The following is an 8,063-nucleotide window of genomic DNA, read 5'->3' on the forward strand; positions in this document are numbered from 1 at the left end:
CCTGTTACCGATGTGGAGGTAACAACCATGCCGCTCAAGTATGTAGGTATAAAACCGAGACATGCCACAAGTGTTCCAAGGTAGGGCACATAGCAAGAATGTGTAAAACTAAAAATAGACAGGGACATACACAGTATGTGGCTGAAGACCACAGTCCAAGTGAGAGAGGAGATGGAAATGAGGATGAACTGTTTGGTGCGTATCCGATGAATACAGTGTACTCCACGAATACAGTTGGTAATGGAAAAAAGGACATTAAGGTCAATATTAAGTTGGAAAGAAACCCTGTAGACATGCAGCTTGACACAGGAGCTGCCGTAACCCTGGTATCTGAGATAGTGTACAAGGAACATCTATCACACCTGCCACTGAAAGAAAGTAAAGTGCGTCTGTCAACCTTTTCCGGTGAGAACATTCCCTTGATGGGCCAAGTGACTGTCAATGCGAAATATGACAACCAGAGTGGAGATTTACCTCTTGTGATTGTGAAAGGTGACAGACCAGCCCTCTTTGGCCGTAACTGGCTGGCCAATTTTAAACTAGACTGCGCAAGCATATTCTCAGTTACACCAGCAGGGGGCAGTGATAACACAGATGTAGAGGCAGTGTTACAGAGACACAAAGCAGTATTTGCTGAGGAGCCTGGCACTATTCGTGAATTTAAGGCAAATATCAAAGTGAAGCCAGATACAAAACCTGTCTTCAGAAAGGCAAGACCAGTGCCATACGCACTAAAAGACGCAGTTGAAAAAGAGCTAGATAGGCTGGAAAAAGCTGGTATTATCTCAAAGATAGACCATAGTCAGTGGGCTGCCCCGATAGTAGTTGTACCCAAATCAGACAAGTCAATTCGTATCTGTGGAGACTATAAAGTCACGGTTAATCAGAGTGTGAAAGAGGAGACCTATCCACTACCGAACGCCGAGGATCTCTTCGCCACACTGGCCGGGGGCACTCTCTTTAGCAAATTAGATCTCTCACATGCCTACCAACAGCTTGAGTTAGAGAAGGACTCAGAGAAGTATTTAACAATAAATACCCACAAAGGACTGTATGTTTATCACAGACTTTCATATGGAGTGTCGAGTGCACCTTCTATGTTCCAGAATGTGATGGACCAGATACTACAAGGCTTAGAGCATGTGACCTGCTTCCTCGATGACATACTAGTCACAGGCAGAACAAGAAAGGAGCACCTGAGGAACCTAGATGAGGTTTTGAGCCGACTGGAGAGGTACGGGGTAAGAGTGAAAAGAGCAAAATGTGACCTCATGCAGGAGAAAGTAGAGTACCTGGGGCATCTGATAGATAAAGAGGGACTTCACCCCACTGAGACAAAGGTTGCCGCCATCGTAAATGCATCCCAGCCCACAAACGTCACAGAGCTACGGTCATTCCTAGGACTGTTAAACTATTATGGCCGTTTCATGAAAGATCTGTCGACCGTATTGCAGCCACTGCACCAACTCCTGAAGAAGGAAGTCGAATGGAAATGGACACCAGAATGTGCAGCAGCATTCAAGGCTGCCAAAGAACAGTTAGTGAAAAGCTCAGTAGTAGTACCCTATGACATGCAGAAACCACTGAGATTAGCTTGTGACGCATCCCCTTATGGGATAGGTGCGGTAATGTCACACATAATGGAAAATGGGGACGAGAAACCAATCGCCTTTGCGTCACGTACGTTGACAGAGGCAGAGAGTAAATAGTCAGATAGAGAAGGAGGCGTTGGCCATAATATTTGGCGTGACCAAATTTCATAACTATCTCTATGGCCGCAAATTCAGTTTAATAACTGACCACAAACCCCTCCTTGCCATCTTAGGACCCAAGTCAGAAATCCCTACACTAGCCGCTTTGCGTATGCAGAGATGGGCACTGAGGCTTATGACTACAGTATAGAGTACAGAACGTCTGTGGACAATGCAAATGCGGATTCGTTATCTAGACTGCCGGGGAAAGAAAAGGACAAAACAGCAGAGGAGAACAGCATTTTTTATTTCTCATTAGTAGATGAGCTACCCGTGCAGGCTACAGAGATTGCACAGAGCACTCTCAAGGACCCAGTCCTATGCAAGGTACTGGAACTGACCCGGTCTGGATGGCCGAGTTACATCAACGATGACACACTGAAACCGTACTTCAACCGAAGGAATGAACTGTCTGTGGAACAAGGATGCATTCTGTGGGGAATTCGAATTATCATCCCACCAGCACACAGAACGACTACTGTACGACCTACACCAAGGGCACCCCGGAGGATGCAGGATCAAAAGTTTGGCGAGGGGCTATTTATGGTGGCCTCAGTTGGACAGTGATATCGAACGTGCAGTGCAGCAATGTGATGCTTGTTAGAGTGTGAGGAAACTACCAGCAGTAGCACCACTACACTGCTGTCAGTGGCCTACGAGAGTGTGGCAGAGGCTACATATTGACTTTGCAGAGAAAGATCAGCAACACTTCCTAGTGTTAGTAGACAGTCATTCAAAATGGCTTGAGGTGATCCGCATGGCAACAACTACTGTCGCCAAAACGATCGAAGTGCTGCGGAGCATCTTTTCGTCCTACGGTCTTCCTGAGGAGATCGTCTCGGACAACGGTCCACAATTCAAAAAGCAACGGCATTAAGCAGACCTTGGTGCCAGCTTACCATCCTGCTTCTAATGGTGCCGCAGAGAGAGCAGTCCAGATGGTGAAAGCTTCACTTCTGAAACAGCTGCTCGATGAGAAGAAACAAAACGTCACTATTACAGTGAAACACGGGCTCGCCAACTTCCTGTTGTCATACAGGACCACACCACGCAGCGTTACAGGTTGCACACCAGCAGAACTGTTCCTCAAACGTCAGCCTAGGACCAGGTTCAGCCTGCTGAAGCCAGACCTCGCTCGAGTGGTGGGGGACAAACAACAAAAGCAGAAGGACCATCATGACCAACCCGCCTCGAAGCTGAGACATCTGTCAGAGGGGGACTCAGTACTGATCCGAAACTTCCGTGGAGGAAAGGAGAGGTGGACGAAAGGGACAGTAGAAAAGAGACTCGGACCAGTCACCTACCTGGTCTGGAATGGAGTGAACCGACGTTCAGTCCACATTGACCATCTGCTGTTCGACCGACCCTCCAGTTCTCCTGAGGCATTTCAGTTTCAGGATGACCAGATGGGTATCAGCAACACCTACCCTGCAGTTGCGGATTTGGGGGGGAAAGGCACACCTGGAGCCATAGGTGCTAGCCCGTACTCACCTGAAGATACACCCGTTCCAAGGATGAAGGCTCCGGAGAAGCTTGCAACACCCTTACGAGGTTCGGTGGGCAAGGCCGTGTCGCCTCCTCACCGAGCATCCACTTCCCCTGAGGTGGTTGAGCGCCGATACCCTCAGAGAGAGAGGGCACCTCCAAAACGACTGTCTTTGTAAGATCAGCCGAGTTCCTGAATAAAAGAGTTCCTGAGAGACTAAATTGTTCAACTCCTGTTCAGAAAAAAGTGAAAAAGAGTTCCTGAGACTGATATGTAAATGGGCAAATGTGGGTCGAAGTGGGTTGTGTAACCAGTAATGACCAAGTAAAAGATGTTGAAAGTAATTTGCCATATCAACATGTTTTAGAGTGATAATATTTTATTAGGGGAACTTCATAGTTTAAGGGGGAGGAGTGTAGTAGACCAACAGCGCTACCTAGTGGTGGTTAAGCTAGGCTCTCATATACCCCGGATGTTGACTGCTGCGACAGTCGGAGAGTTACAATAAAGAGGACCAGACGTTGGGAATTGGTCTCCGGCTCAAATCACTGTTATGGATATATTAGCAGTATAAGATACATCCAGATAATGTAGAGAATATATTACAATAATGTCACAAAGAGGGATGAAAGCATCGCGGAGATGAGGAAATTTTTGGCAGACACTTGAAACACCATGAAATCCCAAGAAGCATTCCCCACTATCAAACACCTTGTTAGCAGGTAGTACACTACACTGTCCTCTAGTGCCCGAGCTGAGCTGCTGTTTAACCATGGAGGCAGTCTGTGAACATCATCTCACACCAACATCATAGATGAACATACGGACCACCAGGGGCCTCGTGTATCAATCATTACTACGGACAAATTTGTTCTTACACACCCATGGAATTTTTTGGCCCTCAAGTTTGTCTGACAGTCAAAGCAAAGTAGCAAAGCATGATGGTTATTTGTAATTCCTTCCTCCTAACGTCTATTGTCTACCTCTTGCAATGAACAATCACCCAGGTCTGCAAAAACATCAGCGTTAGCCAATTACCCAGGTTTTACATGGGTCTCTGAGACAAGCTTCAGGGCTAAAAAAAAAAACCAACAAAAAAAACCCATGGGTGTGTAAGAACAAATTTGCCCATAGCAAAGATTGATACATGAGGCCCCTGGGTCCTCCTGCCTTGAAGCAGAAAGTCATGCTCAAGTTGAACTACGACTGGCTTCCTTGCCAAGTGTGTGATATGTGGCTAACCTTGAATTAAAAAAAAAATGTTTAGATCTTTTTCGCGGCAAAAATATCTACTCAGAACAAATTGAGTATTAAAATGATATTCTGTTACAAGACATTCTGCTTGGTGTTCAGTTAACCTCTCGACTAGTGAACATAAAAACAGACTACGTCGTGCCTATTCTTCCTTACCTGTGCAAGCATATTTTTCATAATTTATATATCAGAAAGCTGATTAGCCTGGGTAAAATTGTTATGCTTGCGTACCAGAACCCGACCCCCATGTGGCGAAACCCAAGGCAGACAGACACAGGATGACTTCGAAATCCAAAAAGGGGGTTTTACTGTGGGAGGGGAATGTATGGTGCGAACAACGTTCTGTTAGTGGGATGTGTGAATAAACTATGTGTGGTGTCCCGGGGTTTGCGTGTATAATTATGTGTGAGGGTTCTTAGCCTATGTGTGGTGCGGTATGTAAATGACCAGGAGGGGTTGAAATAATGTGCGTGCACCTGGCAAGAAAGTGATCCAAGAGGGGTTGTCCGAGGAAGTCCGGGTCCGAGATCCGGGAAGTCGAGTCCGAAAGGAGGGGTCCAGGTAGAGGGACAAGGGGGGAGATCGCAGGAGAGGTCCGGGGAGAAACGTGAAGGTCGCTGGGGACGAGGGAGACGCGGGGAGCCGTGGAAGTCGCGGAGGGAGAGTCTTGGGAGGAGAGAGAGACACGAAGATAAGACACTGGGGAATAAACAGAATGCAAGGAACGCCGCTGGAGGGCTTGTCAGAGTTTTACCGCAGGGTTCAGTACGTCGAAGCCCGGAGTGGTGTTCTGGGAGACTTCTTGTAGAGGGCTGCCTGATTGCCGCAGGTGTGCCTGATGGATGATGGCAAACACCTGGTGCGGTGCAGCGCTCGTCTCCTCAGAGCGCGAGCCGAGTGCTCGGATGTTTCCGGCACGTTCGAGCTGGGGGAGTGGCTTGAACGTGCCGGGGAGGCAGCTCGGGGTGGTGTAACCACAACAAAAATAGTTTCATGTTTACTATTTTCTATGTTTGCTATATCTTTGCCTGTTTTTATATGTGCTGAACAACAAAAAAATAAAATAAAATAAAAAATTACAAATTATGGTTGCCTATTAGAAAAGTAATCAAAAGATAAGTTAAAGTAATGAAGCCACATGACGAAATTCTGGTAACCCAAATGATTACTTTGCGGTTACATATTTATTCAAGAGGCCCACAGTTAGTAACGGATTATGTTTAAAAAGCAACATTCCCAACTCTGCTGTCGACCCTCATGGTTGTGTACCGCTGACCTGGAGTTAAGCAATAAGACTCACCATCAAGACAATCCAAACTTTGGAGTGAAAATATTTAATAGTTGAACTAAAAGCCAACCTTCCTTCTATTGAACAGGCCCAGATAAAATTTAAACTATTACTCACAATATCATAAACAAAAATTTCATTTGTCGCATTTAGGGTATTAGCTCTGACAATGTCCGCAGCGGTTTTCAAAGCGTGAGGCCCACTTCCTCTGGGGGGCGCCAAAGTTCCAGGGGAGATGTGGGGAAAAAACAGGGAAATACAAGAAAATATCTGAACCGAACCTATCAGAAAGTAAGATGATGTATATTTAAAGTTGAAATTTTCTGATTAAAAACAAGTACTAGTGGAGGCTGCAGGTGGAGGTTGAATGTGGAGGCTGTAGGTGGAGGCTTAGGGTTTGAGGCTGCAGGTAGAGGGTGGCTGTGCGTGCTGCTGTCATCAGTACAGCATCCTCCATCCACCGTCTGTGCAGCCAAGACGAAGACGCCCTGCTCCCGTTAAGGTAGAGGACATGTAGGCTATCCGCGGTAGTCTTAAATAGAGTGAACAATATTTATTTTTCTCAGAACGCGTTTTAAACTTTAATTAGCAGGTCAGGCAAAAACCTTGCGCATGGTGTCGGGAAGCAGCATTGTGCAACAATGGGTTGTGTACATTTTCATGTTCTCTGTTTTGTTAAAATGTGACGGATATGTGTTCAAATTTGTTTTACTTCAGAAACATGCAAAAATAGGCATTGATCTATATACTAATTATTATCAAATTTTATTGATTTTAAATGTAATGTGAGAGACTGTATTAGGACTAAGTGTTCAAAATAAACATTTTCAAAACCTTTATGGTTGTAACTCTTTATTATAAAAGAGTGGATTATTATTATTCCTTTTATTAAAATGGGGGGAGCCCCCAGTGACTTGCTGTTCTCTGAAGGGAGGCTCACTGTCTTACACTCTGAAACACCAGCTCTAGAGAACCCCCCCCCGCTCTAGAAAACCCATGAGCTAGAGAAACACCGGCCAGAGAAGGAAAAAAACCAGCCCTAGAAAAAACCCCAGCTCGAGATAAAACCTTGCTCTACAGAAGCCCACACAATAGAGAAAATCTCCTGCTCTAGAGAAACCCCAGCCCTAGGAAAAAAAAACCCAGCCATAGGAAACAACCCAGCTCTAGAGAAAACACTGCTCTAGAGAAACACCATCTCTAGAAAAAAGCCCCCCCTCTAGAGAAACCCCAGCCCTAGGGGAAAAAAACAGCTCTAGAGAAAACACTTCTCTAGAGAAACACCACCTCTAGAGAAAAGCCCTCGCTCTAAAGAAACCCCAGCCCTAGGGGGGAAAAACAGCTCTAGAGAAAACACTTCTCTAGAGAAACACCACCTCTAGAGGAAAGCCCCCGCTCTAGAGAAACCCCAGCCCTAGGGGAAAAAAACAGCTCTAAGTAAACACCTGCTCTAGAGAAAACCACTTTAATCTCCAATTTACTACATGTCTACTGATGCAACCATTATCATCCTAGCACTAATTCATATTACTTAATAATTTCTTATTTAATAATAATAATTTCCAATTACTTGATTCTTGGTATAACAGCAAATACATCAATCTCTTGTAGAACAAAATGTTCCCTGGGATGCTCCTCTGGTAGCTACACCACATAGATGCAAATATATGTTAGAGTTAAGGTAACCCAAATATGTCTTACACCACCATATTTTCATCCCAGAACCATTCTTGACACCTACTACTTAAGAGATAGAGAGGACTTTACTTCGGAGCGGGTTATCCAGAGTTGTTTGTCAGTCGAAAAGACCGTCTTTGTCCTGGAAGGGTAAAGACTGGTTCTTTCCATTGCAATGTTAAAAACCTACCAGTCAGGCACTTGGATTCTGTCTATGATCACTTATCTTTTGTTTCAACATTGCGTACAACACATTACAAGTGTAGTCACTGACATGTTCAAGTCCCTGTTGTAAGACGACTGCATCACATGTGGTAGCATTCCAACATGCTAACAGCCTTGAAGTGCCTTCATTAGTCAGCTAGCTTTTTCAACAGAACCATAGAGATATGTCAATGAAAACACCTTTATTGTGTTAAAAGCTGTGTTGAAACACGGATTAAGCGCTCACATACTGAACCAGACAACACAAATGTGACTTTTTAACACTGCGGGCAATGTGGAGGACTGATCTCTACCCTGACATGACCCAGCACAAGTATGTCAGCCATGTTGACCATACAGGTCTATACACTTAATGGTGTTTATATATTAGCAGCTGATGAGT

At 45.1% G+C, this 8,063-nt stretch overlaps 1 pseudogene; it reads left to right on the plus strand.

The window, feature by feature from the left end:
- Positions 1-674: 674 nt before the first annotated feature.
- LOC130130545 (uncharacterized protein K02A2.6-like) lies at positions 675-7,197 on the plus strand (annotated as a pseudogene).
- The last annotated feature ends 866 nt before the right edge of the window (positions 7,198-8,063 follow it).

Source organism: Lampris incognitus, chromosome 20, assembly GCF_029633865.1.
Source record: "Lampris incognitus isolate fLamInc1 chromosome 20, fLamInc1.hap2, whole genome shotgun sequence".
Lineage (NCBI taxonomy): Eukaryota > Metazoa > Chordata > Actinopteri > Lampriformes > Lampridae > Lampris > Lampris incognitus.